The sequence below is a fragment of the Hevea brasiliensis genome, chromosome 9 (genome assembly GCF_030052815.1).
Source record: "Hevea brasiliensis isolate MT/VB/25A 57/8 chromosome 9, ASM3005281v1, whole genome shotgun sequence".
In the NCBI taxonomy this organism is placed as follows: Eukaryota; Viridiplantae; Streptophyta; class Magnoliopsida; order Malpighiales; family Euphorbiaceae; genus Hevea; species Hevea brasiliensis.
Window position 1 is genome coordinate 41617555 of NC_079501.1, and position 22465 is coordinate 41640019.

Consider the following 22465-nt stretch of genomic DNA (forward strand, 5'->3'; position numbering starts at 1 on the left):
TAGCGATGGTGATCAGACCGGAAGTCACTTGAGTGGACCGTTGACTAGCCCTCGATCATGGGAACCCTGGAAAACATTTTTAAGACTTAAATAGACCCTTATTGAAGAATAAATATCATTAGAAAGATCAAAGAAAAATTAAATAATTAGTACAAAGAAAAGTGAGAAATCGAAAAACAGACAAAATACGGTGTTACCGAAAAATTGGGAATGCCACCCGAACAGGGGCATTATGGTCATTTGACATCCCGAATTGTCTTTTGACCTAAATTTCCATTAAAAATAAATAATATTACACTTAGAAAATGAAATGAAAAATTTGTTTAGTGGTACCTAAAATAAATAGCCAAAAATGGAGTGGAAATGGTGTAAATAACACATTAAACTTATAATATGGTTAAATAATGTGAGTGGGCCACTAAAGGAATAAACTAAAGACATAGTGGGGCAGGTGTACATCCATTATCCAAGGCAGAAACTTCATCTTCTCCATTGTACCAAAGTTGCCGTGAATGAAGGGAGAGGAAACTCCATGGACATTTTCATGCAAGCTTGATCCATCCCTCCATTTCAACTCCATTCACTTGGGTTCCTTCATGAAACTTTGTCTACTCATCACAAGGAAGAGTTTGATACTAAATTTGAGAAGTTTAAGCAAGGTTTAACAAGCTCCAAGCATAAGGTAAGTCCATAATTTTGAAGATAGCTTTGTTAAGTTTTGTGTGCATGTTATGGGTGTTGGTTTGTGAAGGAAAATTTTGAGTTTGAAGAGTTATTGTTGTTTTCATTTTGGACAGCCATGGAGTCACGTTTTTGATGAGATATTTATGCATATAATTGATGAGAAATAATGTTGATCATGGTGATTTAATATCCTAGAGGATTATTTCACATATATATGGTGATTTATGCACTTGGATGGGAATTGGTAAATTGTAGGGCACTTTGATGTTGAAGAAGGTTTTCGCAGCTAGGGGACCCTTGAATAATTGTATGTATTGATGGAAGTATTGGCAGAATGTTGACATAGAAGAATTGATGAATGTGTATGTAAATTAGTAGTGGAAATTATATGTAATGATTAGGTGTAATTATGTACATATATTGCTAAATTTGGACTTTGTGGTTTAGGGTTGTAATTGATGTATTGAGAATGTTTGTATTCTGTCCAAATTGACCATAGTAAGAAGTGATAAATGAATATGGAATGGTATAACATCAGAATTGGGTATGGGGATTTAAGGTAGAGCAAGTTAAATGTGTGTTTGAATTGGGGTTTGAAAGACACATAGAGGACAGTGTGCAAATAGACCTATAACTTTAAATGTGTAACCTCAATTGGTCTGAGACCAATTGAGGTGAAACTAGGCACAAAATGTGCCAACTTTCATTGAGAGAACATACCAAAATTCTGCTTGCAAGGTGATGTGAAAAATGACCAATTCGGATTAGGTACACTTGAGACCTAAAAACTGACCATTTGGGCAGCAGTGAGTGTTTAGGCCATAACTCACTCAAAACAGGTCCAATTGACCTGAAATTTTAACCATGAATAGTTAAGACCCATACCTACAAGTCTTATGAAGATACCAAAGCCCAGAAATGACCATAAGCAAGTCAAAAGCTTGCACAAGTTCGGGTCCAAAACTGGCCGAACCAGAGTTGACCAAATTGACCAAAAATTGACCTAAATTGATACCATTTGACCAGCAATAGTGTAATGACCATAACTTGGTCTACTTAACTCGGATTGACCTAAAATTTTGCCGCGTGCAATAAGACATAGATCTACAAGTTTGTAGTTTTGACCAAGCCCGAAAACCGAGGGAACTATGCCGCCCGGCTAGGTCAAATCATTATCCCGTAATCCAGAAAGTTGCATTAAAATGCACTAAACAAGGAAACGAGTTTGGCAAAACGTACCAAACCTAAAACCCTATCGAATGTGACATATTAACGACACTAAAAACTAATTTACCTAAAACGCAACGAGGGTCGGTATATTAGGTGATTAAGTGAATAATTGAGTTCAGTGCATTATTTACTAAACACTATCGTTAGAGGCAAATTAAATTAGCATCAAACACTTCAAATTGTGTTTCTCGCTAACAAGGACTCAAAGAAAAGGGAAAGAAACACTGAGTCAAAACCAGGAGACAAATATCAGAGGTTTGTGCACAACAACTATTTCTCTTGAATTTTCAATTGAAATAAATATTGACTATTTGTATATTATTGTTTTAAATTGTGTTTGTGCACAACAAATGTTTCTTTTGAATTATTTTCAATGGAAATAAATATTGACTATTTGCATATCATTGTTTTAAATTGTGGAAATGTGTTTGGTGGACACTTATTGATTGAAAAACATTGTGAATGGTTTGAAATCGTGAAAAATTGTTTGAATGGTATTTGATGAATACTTATTGATTGAAAAGCATCAGAAATGGTTTTGTGGAAATTGAAGTGAATTACGAATTGTGTTGCCATTTTGTGAATGAAATTATAACTTTGGAAATTTATTGGATTCTTACGGATCATTTGAATAAAATGTTTGGAATTGTTTTGACTCACAATTGGCATGACACTGATAATATGTTCCTCCTCCATTAATGGGGTGAGTGTGATTATTCCTCCCTCTTTGACTTATCAGTCTGGGGTGAGTATGATTATGTTCCTCCCTCTTTGACTTCCCACCGAGGTGAGTATGTATGAGTACTCATTAGATAGCTAGCTTCCTCGCTCATTGATTTCTATTATTGGGGTGAGTATGTCTTGTCGTGGTTTACAACACTGCATATATGTAAAAATTGTGTCATGACTTAAATTGTGATATTGATTGGCAACACCGTATTCTCCAGCTATTTGATCGAATGGTGTTATTGATTTGCAAAACGATATTATTCAATTATTTGATCGAATTGTGTTATTGATTTGCAAAACGATATTATTCATTATTTGATCAAATTGTGTCATTGATTGGAAAAATCAGGTTATTCAAGAATTTGATCAAATTGTGTATGAATTGGCAATACGGTATTCTTAAGCTATTTGACTAAATTGTGTTATTATGAATTTTGATAATTTGTGAATTGGAGTTTAAATTCCTTATGACATTCATTGTCTTGAAATCAACTATGGTTTTAAGTATCCACTAATGATATGATTTATGAATTGTGATTTAAAATTTTATTTGTTAATGTTGTGCACCATCGAGACATTGTCTCAAATGATAGCTTTATTGCCGCAGTAGAGAGATAGATGGCAGTAGACTAGGTCGCTAGTACCGCCAATGAGAGATTTTGGGTATAGTGAGTATACCATATGTGGCATTTTGTAATCAGAATGTATATTCACCGTATGTATATTTTGTTCTTGGTTTTGAGCAGTTGTAAATTTAAGTTGTACAATAAAGTTGTAAAATAATTATGAGTTATTTGGCTTGTAAAAATTGTGTTATATTTTTGTATCTTAGTCTTTGAAAATCACTATGGATTTGACTTGAGAAATGTGTTGTGTTGATAAAAATGTTGGAGTTGAGATTTGAAAATATATTGAAGTGCTTTTTACAGTTTTTCAAGAACTGCTTTGTCCAAAATACAAATGGCACCTTGCCAAAATTTTTACATATACTCCAAATTAATCAAATGAGTTAGTTGTTTCAATTCAGTTCACCAAAGTCTTTCACAACTGTAAATAGTGCTCACCACTGTAAAAGAAGAAAAGTTTTTAAAATCCCTTGTAGTGTATTTAATGGATTATCAGTAGACGGAGTTGGTAATTCATTAGGTATACTACGGATCATGTTATGCCTTACGAGGGGTAGGGTGTGACATGTTTTAGTGGTATCGAGCAATGGTTTTAAAGTGAATTTCGAATCGTGAATTTGAAATCTTTATGTCGGTAACTACAATCGCCAAATGTTTGATACATACAAGACATTACATTATAAATATGCACTAACGGGAGGAAATCTCCTTGTATTATTGTACAGAGGTCGTGGAAATAAATTTTGATGCATTAGAGACTAGTCCTTTATGATAAGGATTGTGATAACAAGTGAAATTAGTTTTGGAAGAGTTTATCTTCGAAAAGTATTTGATGACACACCATAAAAATATAATCTAATAGGCGATCCTACTTAATGTAATGCAAGAGGACGTAAATGTAAGATGCAAGAATGGAATTGCTCTAGATGAGGGCAAGAAGGTTATCGTTAGAAATTGCTAATGGATATTGTAATCGTAATAAGATTCTAATATCAGTGAATTCAAAAAGAATAAAAGATAACAAAGTTTGATATATTGGGATGTATCGTAGTAACTATGCAATGTTCTTGATGTTTATACTGTAAGCTGCAGATTACAGTACTGACTTGAGATTATTGTGTAGAGCTACGCATCACCCGATAGTACACCTAGATAAGAATAGTTGCCAACCAGATCTGCTTTTGGTATAGTTATGCCATGACAGAATTTAATTGTTAGAAATAAGTTTGAAAATCCTACTTAGGATCTAAAACTCAAAAGTTAAAATATCGAAAGGTTATAGTTCAAGATAAAAGGAAGTAAGTTATAGAATATTGACAGATAAAAAGAGTTATGAAAGTAGAGAATTGAATGCTTGATTCATGTGTAACAAAGAAATATTACAAATGTGAGGAAGACTATGGACTAGAATGGTCGAGGACCAATGATCGATGAATGATTCTAACATGACCTCAAGGGTCATTCAAGGAGCAACGTGAACCAAAATATTAGACAAGATAATAGTAAGAGGAGATTGGTGTTATCCAAACAAATTAAACATTGTATTAGATTGTTAAAAGTCTTACGATCATATAGAAAGGAGAAATAAACGTATGACTATTGTAAGATGGTTATCGGGTAAAAATTTCGTGGACGAAATTTATTTAAGGGGGAGAATTGTAACACCCCTAAGTTCGGTAGTGCGTCATTGCTCGGTGACCAAGGTCGTCCGGACAGCTAGGATGCCTAGAACCACACCTTGTTATGAGAGAGGAGACATAAATAATGAAATACAAAAAAGAAAATACAAGAAAACAAAGGAAAAATCATAGCAAAGAAATGTAACCGAATAAGTGAGCCTGAAACCTAGCGATGGTGATCAGACCGGAAGTCACTGAGTGGACCGTTGACTAGCCCTCGATCATGGAACCCCGAAAACATTTTTAAGACTTAAATAGACCCTTATTGAAGAATAAATATCATTAGAAAGATCAAAGAAAAATTAAATAATTAGTACAAAGAAAAGTGAGAAATCGAAAACAGACAAAATACTTGTTACTCGAAAATTGGGAATGCCAATTCGAACAGGCATTATGGTCATTTGACATCCCGAATTGTCTTTTGACCTAAATTTCCATTAAAAATAAATAATATTACACTTAGAAAATGAAATGAAAAATTTGTTTAGTGGTACCTAAAATAAATAGCCAAAAATGGAGTGGAAATGGTGTAAATAACACATTAAACTTATAATATGGTTAAATAATGTGAGTGGGCCACTAAAGGAATAAACTAAAGACATAGTGGGGCAGGTGTACATCCATTATCCAAGGCAGAAACTTCATCTTCTCCATTGTACCAAAGTTGCCGTGAATGAAGGGAGAGGAAACTCCATGGACATTTTCATGCAAGCTTGATCCATCCCTCCATTTCAACTCCATTCACTTGGGTTCCTTCATGAAACTTTGTCTACTCATCACAAGGAAGAGTTTGATACTAAATTTGAGAAGTTTAAGCAAGGTTTAACAAGCTCCAAGCATAAGGTAAGTCCATAATTTTGAAGATAGCTTTGTTAAGTTTTGTGTGCATGTTATGGGTGTTGGTTTTGTGAAGGAAAATTTTGAGTTTGAAGAGTTATTGTTGTTTTCATTTTGGACAGCCATGGAGTCACGTTTTTGATGAGATATTTATGCATATAATTGATGAGAAATAATGTTGATCATGGTGATTTAATATCCTAGAGGATTATTTCACATATATATGGTGATTTATGCACTTGGATGGGAATTGGTAAATTGTAGGGCACTTTGATGTTGAAGAAGGTTTTCGCAGCTTGGGGACCCTTGAATAATTGTATGTATTGATGGAAGTATTGGCAGAATGTTGACATAGAAGAATTGATGAATGTGTATGTAAATTAGTAGTGGAAATTATATGTAATGATTAGGTGTAATTATGTACATATATTGCTAAATTTGGACTTTGTGGTTTAGGGTTGTAATTGATGTATTGAGAATGTTTGTATTCTGTCCAAATTGACCATAGTAAGAAGTGATAAATGAATATGGAATGGTATAACATCAGAATTGGGTATGGGGATTTAAGGTAGAGCAAGTTAAATGTGTGTTTGAATTGGGGTTTGAAAGACACATAGAGGACAGTGTGCAAATAGACCTATAACTTTAAATGTGTAACCTCAATTGTTATGAGACTAATTGAGGTGAAACTAGGCACAAAATGTGCCAACTTTCATTGAGAGAACATACCAAAATTCTGCTTGCAAGGTGATGTGAAAATGACCAATTCGGATTAGGTACACTTGAGACCTAAAACTGACCATTTGGGCAGCAGTGAGTGTTTAGGCCATAACTCACTCAAAACAGGTCCAAATGACCTGAAATTTTAACCATAAATAGTTAATACCCATACCTACAATTCTCATGAATATAACAAAGCACAGAAATAACCATAAGAAATTCAAAAAGATTTCACAAGTTCGGGTCCAAAAACTGGCCGAACCAGAGTTGACCAAATTGACCAAAAATTGACCTAAATTGATACCATTTGACCAGCAATAGTGTAATGACCATAACTTGGTCTACTTAACTCGGATTGACCTAAAATTTTGCCCCGCGTGCAATAAGACATAGATCTACAAGTTTGTAGTTTTGACCAAGCCCAAAACCGAGGGAACTAGGCCGTCCGGCTAGGTCAAACCAAAGATCCCGAAATCCAAAGAAGTTGCATTAAAATGCACTAAACAAGGAAACGAGTTTGGCAAAACGTACCAAACCTAAAACCCTATCGAATGTGACATATTAACGACACTAAAACCTAATTTACCTAAAACGCAACGAGGGTCGGTATATTAGGTGATTAAGTGAATAATTGAGTTCAGTGCATTATTTACTAAACACCATCGTTAGAGGCAAATTAAATTAGCATCAAACACTTCAAATTGTGTTTCTCGCTAACAAGGACTCAAAGAAAAGGGAAAGAAACACTGAGCCAAAACCAGGAGTCAAATATCAGAGGTTTGTGCACAACAACTATTTCTCTTGAATTTTCAATTGAAATAAATATTGACTATTTGTATATTATTGTTTTAAATTGTGTTTGTGCACAACAAATGTTTCTTTTGAATTATTTTCAATGGAAATAAATATTGACTATTTGCATATCATTGTTTTAAATTGTGGAAATGTGTTTGGTGGACACTTATTGATTGAAAAACATTGTGAATGGTTTGAAATCAGAAAAATTGTTTGAATGGTATTTGATGGATACTTATTGATTGAAAAGCACTGTAAATGGTTTTTGTGGAAATTGAAGTGAATTACGAATTGTGTTGCCATTTTGTGAATGAAATTATAACTTTGGAAATTTATTGAATTCTTACGATCATTTGAATAAAATGTTTGGAATTGTTTTGACTCACAATTGGCATGACACCGATAATATGTTCCTCCTCCATTAATGGGGTGAGTGTGATTATTCCTCCTCTTTGACTTATCACGGGGTGAGTATGATTATGTTCCTCCCTCTTTGACTTCCCACCGAGGTGAGTATGGATGAGTACTCATTAGATAGCTAGCTTCCTCCTCATTGATTTCGATTATTGGGGTGAGTATGTCTTGTCGTGGTGTACAACACGGCATATATGGAAAAATTGTGTCATGACTTAAATTGTGATATTGATTGGCAACACCGTATTCTCCAGCTATTTGATCGAATGGTGTTATTGATTTGCAAAACGATATTATTCAATTATTTGATCGAATTGTGTTATTGATTTGCAAAACGATATTATTCAGCTTATTTGATCAAATTGTGTCATTGATTGGAAAAAATCGTGTTATTCAAGAATTTGATCAAATTGTGTATGAAGTGGCAATACGGTAGTCTTCAGCTATTTGACTAAAGTGTGTTATTAAGAAATTTTAAAATTTGTGAATTGGAGTTTAAATTCCTTATGACATTCATTGTCTTGAAATCAACTATGGTTTTAAGTATCCACTAATGATATGATTTATGAATTGTGATTTAAAATTGTATTTGGTTAATGTTGTGCACCACTGAGACATTGTCTCAAATGATAGCTTTTATTGCCGCCGCAGTAGAGAGATAGACAGTGCGCCAGACTAGGTCGCTAGTACCGCCAAATGAGAGATTTTGGGTATAGTGAGTATACCATATGTGGCATTTTGTATTCAGAATGTATATTCACCGTATGTATATTTTGTTCTTGGTTTTGAGCAATGTAAATTTAAGTTGTACAATAAAGTTGTAAAATAATTATGAGTTATTTGGCTTGTAAAAATTGTGTTATATTTTTGTATCTTAGTCTTTGAAAATCACTGTGGATTTGACTTGAGAAATGTGTTGTGTTGATAAAAATGTTGGAGTTGAGATTTGAAAATATATTGAAGTGCTTTTTACAGGTTTTCTGAAGAACTGTTTTGTCCAAAATACAAATGGCACCTTGCCAAAATTTTTACAGATACTCCAAATAAATCAAATGAGTTAGTTGTTTCACTTCAGTTCACCAAAGTCTTTCACACATGTAAATAGTGCTCACCACTGTAAAAGAAGAAAAGTTTTTAAAATCCCTTGTAGTGTATTTAATGGATTATCAGTAGACGGAGTTGGTAATTCATTAGGTATACTACGGGATCATGTTATGCCTTACAGAGGGGTAGGGTGTGACATGTTTTAGTGGTATCAGAGCAATGGTTTTAAAGTGAATTTCGAATTGTGAATTTGAAATCTTTATGTCGGTAACTACTAATGATCAAATGTTTTATACATACAGTACATTACATTATAAATATGCACTAACGGGAGGAAATCTCCTTGTATTATTGTACAGGAGGTCAGGTAAATAAATTTTGATGCATTAGTGACTAGTCCTTTAGGATAAGGATTGTGATAACAATTGAAATTAGTTTTGGAAGAGTTTATCGGCGAAAAGTATTTGTCGACACACCATAAAATTATAAGCTAATTGGCGAGCCTACTTAATGTAAGGCAAGAGGACGTAAATGTAAGATGCAAGAATGGAATTGCTCTAGATGAGGGCAAGGAGGTTATTGATATAAATTTCTAATTGATATTGTAATAAGAATAAGTTTCGAATATCATTGAATTCAAAAAGAATAAAAGATAACAAACTTTGATCTATTGGGTTGTTTCGTATTAACTATTCAATGTTCTTGATGTTTATACCGTAGTCGCAGACATAAGATCGACTTGAGATTATTGTGTAGAGCCACGCATCACCCGATAGTACACCTAGATAAGAATAGTTGCCAACGGCATCCTGCTTTGGTATAGTTATGCCATGACAGAATTTAATTGTTAGAAATAAGTTTGAAAATCCTACTTAGGATCTAAAACTCAAAAGTTAAAATATCGAAAGGTTATAGTTCAAAGACAAAAGGAAGTAAGTTATAGAATATTGACAGATAAAAAGAGTTATGAAAGTAGAGAATTGAACAGTTGATTCATGTGTAACAAAGAAATATTACAAATGTGAGGAAGACTATGGACTAGAATGGTCAGAGGACCAATGACTGATGAATGATTCTAACATGACCTCAAGGGTCATTCAAGGAGCAACGTGAACCAAAATATTAGACAGCATAATAGTAAGAGGAGATTGGTGTTATACAAACAATTTAAACATTGTATTATATTTTTAAAAGTCTTACAATCATATAGAAAGGAGAAATAAACGTATGACTATTGTAAGATGGTTATCGGGTAAAAATTTCGTGGACGAAATTTATTTAAGGGGGAGAATTGTAACACCCTAAGTTCTAGAGTGCTCATTGCTCGGTGACCAGTGCTGTCCGGACAGCTAGGATGCCTAGAACCACACCTTGTTATGAGAGAGGAGACATAAATAATGAAATACAAAAAAAGAAAATACAAGAAAAACAAAGGAAAAATCATAGCAAAGAAATGTAACCGAATAAGTGAGCTGGGAAACCTAGCGATGGTGATCAGACTGAAGTCACTGAGTGGACCGTTGACTAGCTCCTCGGATCATGGAACCCTGTAAAACTTTTTTATGACTTAAATTGAACCGTATTTAAGAATAAATATCATTAGGAAGTTCAAAGAAAAATTATATTATTATTACAAACAAAAGTCAGAAATCCAAAAACACACAAAATACGGTGTTACCGAAAAATTGTGAATGCCACCCGAACAGGTGCATTATGGTCATTTGACATCCCGAATTGTCTTTTGACCTAAATTTCCATTAAAAATAAATAATATTACACTTAGAAAATGAAATGAAAAATTTGTTTAGTGGTACCTAAAATAAATAGCCAAAAATGGAGTGGAAATGGTGTAAATAACACATTAAACTTATAATATGGTTAAATAATGTGAGTGGGCCACTAAAGGAATAAACTAAAGACATAGTGGGGCAGGTGTACATCCATTATCCAAGGCAGAAACTTCATCTTCTCCATTGTACCAAAGTTGCCGTGAATGAAGGGAGAGGAAACTCCATGGACATTTTCATGCAAGCTTGATCCATCCCTCCATTTCAACTCCATTCACTTGGGTTCCTTCATGAAACTTTGTCTACTCATCACAAGGAAGAGTTTGATACTAAATTTGAGAAGTTTAAGCAAGGTTTAACAAGCTCCAAGCATAAGGTAAGTCCATAATTTTGAAGATAGCTTTGTTAAGTTTTGTGTGCATGTTATGGGTGTTGGTTTTGTGAAGGAAAATTTTGAGTTTGAAGAGTTATTGTTGTTTTCATTTTGGACAGCCATGGAGTCACGTTTTTGATGAGATATTTATGCATATAATTGATGAGAAATAATGTTGATCATGGTGATTTAATATCCTAGAGGATTATTTCACATATATATGGTGATTTATGCACTTGGATGGGAATTGGTAAATTGTAGGGCACTTTGATGTTGAAGAAGGTTTTCGCAGCTTGGGGACCCTTGAATAATTGTATGTATTGATGGAAGTATTGGCAGAATGTTGACATAGAAGAATTGATGAATGTGTATGTAAATTAGTAGTGGAAATTATATGTAATGATTAGGTGTAATTATGTACATATATTGCTAAATTTGGACTTTGTGGTTTAGGGTTGTAATTGATGTATTGAGAATGTTTGTATTCTGTCCAAATTGACCATAGTAAGAAGTGATAAATGAATATGGAATGGTATAACATCAGAATTGGGTATGGGGATTTAAGGTAGAGCAAGTTAAATGTGTGTTTGAATTGGGGTTTGAAAGACACATAGAGGACAGTGTGCAAATAGACCTATAACTTTAAATGTGTAACCTCAATTGGTATGAGACCAATTGTAGGTGAAACTAGGCACAAAATGTGCCAACTTTCATTGAGAGAACATACCAAAATTCTGCTTGCAAGGTGATGTGAAAATGACCAATTCGGATTAGGTACACTTGAGACCTAAAAACTGACCATTTGGGCAGCAGTGAGTGTTTAGGCCATAACTCACTCAAAACAGGTCCAATTGACCTGAAATTTTAACCATGAATAGTTAAGACCCATACCTACAAGTCTTATGAAGATACCAAAGCCCAGAAATGACCATAAGCAAGTCAAAAGCTTGCACAAGTTCGGGTCCAAAGCTGGCCGAACCAGAGTTGACCAAATTGACCAAAAATTGACCTAAATTGATACCATTTGACCAGCAATAGTGTAATGACCATAACTTGGTCTACTTAACTCGGATTGACCTAAAATTTTGCCCCGCGTGCAATAAGACATAGATCTACAAGTTTGTAGTATTGACATAAGCCCGACAACCGAGGGAACTAGGCCGTCCTGCTAGGTCAAACCAAGATCCCGAATCCAAAGAAGTTGCATTAAAATGCACTAAACAAGGAAACGAGTTTGGCAAAACGTACCAAACCTAAAACCCTATCGAATGTGACATATTAACGACACTAAAACCTAATTTACCTAAAACGCAACGAGGGTCGGTATATTAGGTGATTAAGTGAATAATTGAGTTCAAGTGCATTATTTACTAAACACCATCGTTAGAGGCAAATTAAATTAGCATCAAACACTTCAAATTGTGTTTCTCGCTAACAAGGACTCAAAGAAAAGGGAAAGAAACACCGAGTCAAAACCAGAGACAAATATCAGAGGTTTGTGCAAAACAACTATTTCTCTTGAATTTTCAATTGAAATAAATATTGACTATTTGTATATTATTGTTTTAAATTGTGTTTGTGCACAACAAATGTTTCTTTTGAATTATTTTCAATGGAAATAAATATTGACTATTTGCATATCATTGTTTTAAATTGTGGAAATGTGTTTGGTGGACACTTATTGATTGAAAAACATTGTGAATGGTTTGAAATCGTGAAAAATTGTTTGAATGGTATTTGATGGATACTTATTGATTGAAAAGCAATCAGAATGGTTTTGTGGAAATTGAAGTGAATTACGAATTGTGTTGCCATTTTCAGAATGAAATTATAACTTTGGAAAATTATTGTATTCTTAACGATCATTTGAATAAAATGTTTGGAATTGTTTTGACTCACAATTGGCATGACACTGATAATATGTTCCTCCTCCATTAATGGGGTGAGTGTGATTATTCCTCCCTCTTTGACTTATCAGTCTGGGGTGAGTATGATTATGTTCCTCCCTCTTTGACTTCCTAGTCTGAGGTGAGTATGGATGAGTACTCATTAGATAGCTAGCTTCCTCCTCATTGATTTCGATTATTGGGGTGAGTATGTCTTGTCGTGGTGTACAACACGGCATATCTGGAAAAAATTGTGTCATGACTTAAATTGTGATATTGATTGGCAACACTGTATTCTCCAGTTATTTGATCGAATGGTGTTATTGATTTGCAAAACGATATTATTCAATTATTTGATCGAATTGTGTTATTGATTTGCAAAACGATATTATTCAGTTATTTGATCAAATTGTGTCATTGATTGGAAAAAACTGTGTTATTCAGTAATTTGATCAAATTGTGTATGAATTGGCAATACGGTATTCTTAAGCTATTTGACTAAATTGTGTTATTATGAATTTTGATAATTTGTGAATTGGAGTTTAAATTCCTTATGACATTCATTGTCTTGAAATCAAGTATGGTTTTAAGTATCCACTAATGATATGATTTATGAATTGTGATTTAAAATTGTATTTGGTTAATGTTGTGCACAACTGAGACATTGTCTCAAATGATAGCTTTTATTGCCGCCGCAGTAGAGAGATAGACAGGCGCAGACTAGGTCGCTAGTACCGCCAAATGAGAGATTTTGGGTATAGTGAGTATACCATATGTGGCATTTTGTATTGTAATGTATATTCACTGTATGTATATTTTGTTCTTGGTTTTGAGCAGTTGTAAATTTAAGTTGTACAATAAAGTTGTAAAATAATTATGAGTTATTTGGCTTGTAAAAATTGTGTTATATTTTTGTATCTTAGTCTTTGAAAATCACTGTGGATTTGACTTGAGAAATGTGTTGTGTTGATAAAAATGTTGGAGTTGAGATTTGAAAATATATTGAAGTGCTTTTTACAGTGTTTTCAAGAACTGCTTTGTCCAAAATACAAATGGCACCTTGCCAAAATTTTTACAGATACTCCAAATAAATCAAATGAGTTAGTTGTTTCACTTCACCACCAAAGTCTTTCACACTGTAAATAGTGCTCACCATCGTAAAAGAAGAAAAGTTTTTAAAATCCCTTGTAGTGTATTTAATGGATTATCAGTAGACGGAGTTGGTAATTCATTAGGTATACTACGGGATCATGTTATGCCTTACAGAGGGGTAGGGTGTGACATGTTTTAGTGGTATCAGAGCAATGGTTTTAAAGTGAATTTCGAATCGTGAATTTGAAATCTTTATGTCAGTAATTACAATCGCTCAAATGTTTGATACATACAAGACATTACATTATAAATATGCACTAACGGGAGGAAATCTCCTTGTATTATTGTACAGAGGTCGTGGAAATAAATTTTGATGCATTAGTGACTAGTCCTTTAGGATAAGGATTGTGATAACAAGTGAAATTAGTTTTGGAAGAGTTTATCTACGAAAAGTATTTCGACACACCATAAAATTATAAGCTAATTGGCGAGCCTACTTAATGTAAGGCAAGAGGACGTAAATGTAAGATGCAAAGAATGGAATTGCTCTAGATGAGGGCAAGGAGGTTATCATAGAAATTGCTAATGGATATTGTAATCGTAATAAGATTCGAATATCGTTGAATTCAAAAGAATAAAAGATAACAAAGTTTGATCTATTGGGATGTATCGTAGTAACTATGCAATGTTCTTGATGTTTATACCGTAAGTCGCAGACAAAGATCGACTTGAGATTATTGTGTAGAGCTACGCATCACCCGATAGTACACCTAGATAAGAATAGTTGCCAACGGCATCTGCTTTGGTATAGTTATGCCATGACAGAATTTAAGTGTTAGAAATAAGTTTGAAAATCCTACTTAGGATCTAAAACTCAAAAGTTAAAATATCGAAGGTTATAGTTCAGTACAAAAGGAAGTAAGTTATAGAATATTGACAGATAAAAAGAGTTATGAAAGTAGAGAATTGAACAGTTGATTCATGTGTAACAAAGAAATATTACAAATGTGAGGAAGACTATGGACTAGAATGGTCAGAGGACCAATGACTGATGAATGATTCTAACATGACCTCAAGGGTCATTCAAGGAGCAACGTGAACCAAAATATTAGACAGCATAATAGTAAGAGGAGATTGGTGTTATCCAAACAAATTAAACATTGTATTAGATTGTTAAAAGTCTTACGATCATATAGAAAGGAGAAATAAACGTATGACTATTGTAAGATGGCTACTGGGTAAAAATTTCGTGGACGAAATTTATTTAAGGGGGGGAGAATTGTAACACCCCTAAGTTCGGTAGTGCGTTCTGCTGTTCCGGTGACCAGTGCTGTCCGGACAGCTAGGATGCCTAGAACCACACCTTGTTATGAGAGAGGAGACATAAATAATGAAATACAAAAAAAGAAAATACAAGAAAAACAAAGGAAAAATCATAGCAAAGAAATGTAACCGAATAAGTGAGCCGGGAAACCTAGCGATGGTGATCAGACCTGAAGTCACTGAGTGGACCGTTGACTAGCCCTGGATCATGGAACCCCGAAAATATTTTTAAGACTTAAATAGACACTTATTGAATAATAAATATAATTAGAAAGATCAAATTAAAATTAAATAATTAGTACAAAGATAAGTGAGAAATCGAAAAACAGACAAAATACTTGTTACTGAAAATTGGGAATGCCACTAACAGGCATTATGGTCATTTGACATCCCGAATTGTCTTTTGACCTAAATTTCCATTAAAAATAAATAATATTACACTTAGAAAATGAAATGAAAAATTTGTTTAGTGGTACCTAAAATAAATAGCCAAAAATGGAGTGGAAATGGTGTAAATAACACATTAAACTTATAATATGGTTAAATAATGTGAGTGGGCCACTAAAGGAATAAACTAAAGACATAGTGGGGCAGGTGTACATCCATTATCCAAGGCAGAAACTTCATCTTCTCCATTGTACCAAAGTTGCCGTGAATGAAGGGAGAGGAAACTCCATGGACATTTTCATGCAAGCTTGATCCATCCCTCCATTTCAACTCCATTCACTTGGGTTCCTTCATGAAACTTTGTCTACTCATCACAAGGAAGAGTTTGATACTAAATTTGAGAAGTTTAAGCAAGGTTTAACAAGCTCCAAGCATAAGGTAAGTCCATAATTTTGAAGATAGCTTTGTTAAGTTTTGTGTGCATGTTATGGGTGTTGGTTTTGTGAAGGAAAATTTTGAGTTTGAAGAGTTATTGTTGTTTTCATTTTGGACAGCCATGGAGTCACGTTTTTGATGAGATATTTATGCATATAATTGATGAGAAATAATGTTGATCATGGTGATTTAATATCCTAGAGGATTATTTCACATATATATGGTGATTTATGCACTTGGATGGGAATTGGTAAATTGTAGGGCACTTTGATGTTGAAGAAGGTTTTCGCAGCTTGGGGACCCTTGAATAATTGTATGTATTGATGGAAGTATTGGCAGAATGTTGACATAGAAGAATTGATGAATGTGTATGTAAATTAGTAGTGGAAATTATATGTAATGATTAGGTGTAATTATGTACATATATTGCTAAATTTGGACTTTGTGGTTTAGGGTTGTAATTGATGTATTGAGAATGTTTGTATTCTGTCCAAATTGACCATAGTAAGAAGTGATAAATGAATATGGAATGGTATAACATCAGAATTGGGTATGGGGATTTAAGGTAGAGCAAGTTAAATGTGTGTTTGAATTGGGGTTTGAAAGACACATAGAGGACAGTGTGCAAATAGACCTATAACTTTAAATGTGTAACCTCAATTGGTATGAGACCAATTGAGGTGAAACTAGGCACAAAATGTGCCAACTTTCATTGAGAGAACATACCAAAATTCTGCTTGCAAGGTGATGTGAAAATGACCAATTCGGATTAGGTACACTTGAGACCTAAAACTGACCATTTGGGCAGCAGTGAGTGTTTAGGCCATAACTCACTCAAAACAGGTCCAATTGACCTGAAATTTTAACCATGAATAGTTAAGACCCATACCTACAAGTCTTATGAAGATACCAAAGCCCAGAAATGATCATAAGCAAGTCAAAAGCTTGCACAAGTTCGGGTCCAAAACTGGCCGAACCAGAGTTGACCAAATTGACCAAAAATTGACCTAAATTGATACCATTTGACCAGCAATAGTGTAATGACCATAACTTGGTCTACTTAACTCGGATTGACCTAAAATTTTGCCCGCGTGCAATAAGACATAGATCTACAAGTTTGTAGTTTTGACCGAAGCCCAAAACCGAGGAACTAGGCCGCCGGCTAGGTCAAACCAGTATCCCGAAATCCAAAGAAGTTGCATTAAAAAGCACTAAACAAGTAAACGAGTTTGGCAAAACGTAAAAATACAAAAACCCAATCGAATGTGACATATTAACGACACTAAAACCTAATTTACCTAAAACGCAACGAGGGTCGGTATATTAGGTGATTAAGTGAATAATTGAGTTCAGGCATTATTTACTAAACACCATCGTTAGAGGCAAATTAAATTAGCAATCAAACACTTCAAATTGTGTTTCTCGCTAACAAGGACTCAAAGAAAAGGGAAAGAAACACTGAGTCAAAACCAGGAGACAAATATCAGAGGTTTGTGCACAACAACTATTTCTCTTGAATTTTCAATTGAAATAAATATTGACTATTTGTATATTATTGTTTTAAATTGTGTTTGTGCACAACAAATGTTTCTTTTGAATTATTTTCAATGGAAATAAATATTGACTATTTGCATATCATTGTTTTAAATTGTGGAAATGTGTTTGGTGGACACTTATTGATTGAAAAACATTGTGAATGGTTTGAAAATGTGAAAAATTGTTTGAATGGTATTTGATGGATACTTATTGATTGAAAAGCATCAGAAATGGTTTTTGTGGAAATTGAAGTGAATTACGAATTGTGTTGCCATTTTGTGAATGAAATTATAACTTTGGAAATTTATTGGATTCTTACGGATCATTTGAATAAAATGTTTGGAATTGTTTTGACTCACAATTGGCATGACACTGATAATATGTTCCTCCTCCATTAATGGGGTGAGTGTGATTATTCCTCCCTCTTTGACTTATCAGTCTGGGGTGAGTATGATTATGTTCCTCCCTCTTTGACTTCCCAGTCTGAGGTGAGTATGGATGAGTACTCATTAGATAGCTAGCTTCCTCCCTCATTGATTTCGATTATTGGGGTGAGTATGTCTTGTCGTGGTGTACAACACGGCATATATGGAAAATTTGTGTCATGACTTAAATTGTGATATTGATTGGCAACACTGTATTCTCCAGTTATTTGATCGAATGGTGTTATTGATTTGCAAAACGATATTATTCAATTATTTGATCGAATTGTGTTATTGATTTGCAAAACGATATTATTCAGCTTATTTGATCAAATTGTGTCATTGATTGGAAAATCATGTTATTCAAGAATTTGATCAAATTGTGTATGAATTGGCAATACAGTATTCTTAAGCTATTTGACTAAATTGTGTTATTATGAATTTTGATAATTTGTGAATTGGAGTTTAAATTCCTTATGACATTCATTGTCTTGAAATCAACTATGGTTTTAAGTATCCACTAATGATATGATTTATGAATTGTGATTTAAAATTGTATTTGGTTAATGTTGTGCACCATCGAGACATTGTCTCAAATGATAGCTTTTATTGTCGCCGCAGTAGAGAGATAGACAGTGGCAGCAGACTAGGTCGCTAGTACCGCCAATGAGAGATTTTGGGTATAGTGAGTATACCATATGTGGCATTTTGTAATCAGAATGTATATTCACTGTATGTATATTTTGTTCTTGGTTTTGAGCAATTGTAAATTTAAGTTGTACAATAAAGTTGTAAAATAATTATGAGTTATTTGGCTTGTAAAAATTGTGTTATATTTTTGTATCTTAGTCTTTGAAAATCACCGTGGATTTGACTTGAGAAATGTGTTGTGTTGATAAAAATGTTGGAGTTGAGATTTGAAAATATATTGAAGTGCTTTTTACAGTGTTTTCAAGAACTGCTTTGTCCAAAATACAAATGGCACCTTGCCAAAATTTTTACAGATACTCCAAATAAATCAAATGAGTTAGTTGTTTCACTTGATTCACCAAAGTCTTTCACACTGTAAATAGTGCTCACCATCGTAAAAGAAGAAAAGTTTTAAAATCCCTTGTAGTGTATTTAATGGATTATCGTGAGACGGAGTTGGTAATTCATTAGGTATACTACGGATCATGTTATGCCTTACAGAGGGTAGGGTGTGACATGTTTTAGTGGTATCGAGCAATGGTTTTAAAGTGAATTTTGAACTGTGAATTTGAAATCTTTATGTAGGTAACTACAACTGCTCAAATGTTTGATACATACAGTACATTAAATTATAAATATGCACTAACGGGAGGAAATCTCCTTGTATTATTGTACAGGAGGTCAGGGAAATAAATTTTGATGCATTAGTGACTAGTCCTTTAGGATAAGGATTGTGATAACAAGTGAAATTAGTTTTGGAAGATTTTATCGGCGAAAAGTATTTGCTGACACACCTTAAAATTATAAGCTAATTGGCGAGCCTACTTAATGTAAGGTAAGAGGTCTTAAATGTAAGATGCAGTAATGGTATTGCTATAGATGAGGGCAAGAAGTTTACTGTTAGACATTGCTAATGGATATTGTAATCATAATAAGATTCGAATATCAGTGAATTCAAAAAGAATTAAAGATAACAAAGTTTGATCTATTGGGATGTATCGTAGTAACTATGCAATGTTCTTGATGTTTATACCGTAGTCGCAGACACAAGATCGACTTGAGATTATTGTGTAGAGCTACGCATCTACCCGATAGTACACCTAGATAAGAATAGTTGCCAACGCATCTGCTTTGGTATAGTTATGCCATGACAGAATTTAATTGTTAGAAATAAGTTTGAAAATCCTACTTAGGATCTAAAACTCAAAAGTTAAAATATCGAAAGGTTATAGTTCAGAACAAAAGGAAGTAAGTTATAGAATATTGACAGATAAAAAGAGTTATGAAAGTAGAGAATTGAACAGTTGATTCATGTGTAACAAAGAAATATTACAAATGTGAGGAAGACTATGGACTAGAATGGTCAGAGGACCAATGACTGATGAATGATTCTAACATGACCTCAAGGGTCATTCAAGGAGCAACGTGAACCAAAATATTAGACAGCATAATAGTAAGAGGAGATTGGTGTTATCCAAACAAATTAAACATTGTATTAGATTGTTAAAAGTCTTACGATCATATAGAAAGGAGAAATAAACGTATGACTATTGTAAGATGGCTACTGGGTAAAAATTTCGTGGACGAAATTTATTTAAGGGGGGGAGAATTGTAACACCCCTAAGTTCGGTAGTGCGTTCTGCTGTTCCGGTGACCAGTGCTGTCCGGACAGCTAGGATGCCTAGAACCACACCTTGTTATGAGAGAGGAGACATAAATAATGAAATACAAAAAAAGAAAATACAAGAAAAACAAAGGAAAAATCATAGCAAAGAAATGTAACCGAATAAGTGAGCCGGGAAACCTAGCGATGGGTGACCGCACCGGGAAGTCACGGAGTGGACCGTTGACTAGCCCTGATCATGGAACCCTGGAAAACATTTTTAAGACTTAAATAGACCCTTATTGAAGAATAAATATCATTAGAAAGATCAAAGAAAAATTAAATAATTAGTACAAAGAAAAGTGAGAAATCGAAAAACAGACAAAATACGGTGTTACCGAAAAATTGGGAATGCCACCCGAACAGGGGCATTATGGTCATTTGACATCCCGAATTGTCTTTTGACCTAAATTTCCATTAAAAATAAATAATATTACACTTAGAAAATGAAATGAAAAATTTGTTTAGTGGTACCTAAAATAAATAGCCAAAAATGGAGTGGAAATGGTGTAAATAACACATTAAACTTATAATATGGTTAAATAATGTGAGTGGGCCACTAAAGGAATAAACTAAAGACATAGTGGGGCAGGTGTACATCCATTATCCAAGGCAGAAACTTCATCTTCTCCATTGTACCAAAGTTGCCGTGAATGAAGGGAGAGGAAACTCCATGGACATTTTCATGCAAGCTTGATCCATCCCTCCATTTCAACTCCATTCACTTGGGTTCCTTCATGAAACTTTGTCTACTCATCACAAGGAAGAGTTTGATACTAAATTTGAGAAGTTTAAGCAAGGTTTAACAAGCTCCAAGCATAAGGTAAGTCCATAATTTTGAAGATAGCTTTGTTAAGTTTTGTGTGCATGTTATGGGTGTTGGTTTTGTGAAGGAAAATTTTGAGTTTGAAGAGTTATTGTTGTTTTCATTTTGGACAGCCATGGAGTCACGTTTTGATGAGATATTTATGCATATAATTGATGAGAAATAATGTTGATCATGGTGATTTAATATCCTAGAGGATTATTTCACATATATATGGTGATTTATGCACTTGGATGGGAATTGGTAAATTGTAGGGCACTTTGATGTTGAAGAAGGTTTTCGCAGCTAGGGGACCCTTGAATAATTGTATGTATTGATGGAAGTATTGGCAGAATGTTGACATAGAAGAATTGATGAATGTGTATGTAAATTAGTAGTGGAAATTATATGTAATGATTAGGTGTAATTATGTACATATATTGCTAAATTTGGACTTTGTGGTTTAGGGTTGTAATTGATGTATTGAGAATGTTTGTATTCTGTCCAAATTGACCATAGTAAGAAGTGATAAATGAATATGGAATGGTATAACATCAGAATTGGGTATGGGGATTTAAGGTAGAGCAAGTTAAATGTGTGTTTGAATTGGGGTTTGAAAGACACATAGAGGACAGTGTGCAAATAGACCTATAACTTTAAATGTGTAACCTCAATTGGTATGAGACCAATTGGAGGTGAAACTAGGCACAAAATGTGCCAACTTTCATTGAGAGAACATACCAAAATTCTGCTTGCAAGGTGATGTGAAAATGACCAATTCGGATTAGGTACACTTGAGACCTAAAACTGACCATTTGGGCAGCAGTGAGTGTTTAGGCCATAACTCACTCAAAACAGGTCCAATTGACCTGAAATTTTAACCATGAATAGTTAAGACCCATACCTACAAGTCTTATGAAGATACCAAAGCCCAGAAATGACCATAAGCAAGTCAATTAGCTTTCACAAGTTCGGGTCCTTAAACTGTCCGAACCAGAGTTGACCAAATTGACCAAAAATTGACCTAAATTGATACCATTTGACCAGCAATAGTGTAATGACCATAACTTGGTCTACTTAACTCGGATTGACCTAAAATTTTGCCCCGCGTGCAATAAGACATAGATCTACAAGTTTGTAGTTTTGACCGAAGCCCGAAAACCGAGGGAACTAGGCCGCCCGGCTAGGTCAAACCAGTATCCCGAAATCCAGCAAGTTGCATTAAAATGCACTAAACAAGGAAACGAGTTTGGCAAAACGTACCAAACCTAAAACCCTATCGAATGTGACATATTAACGACACTAAAA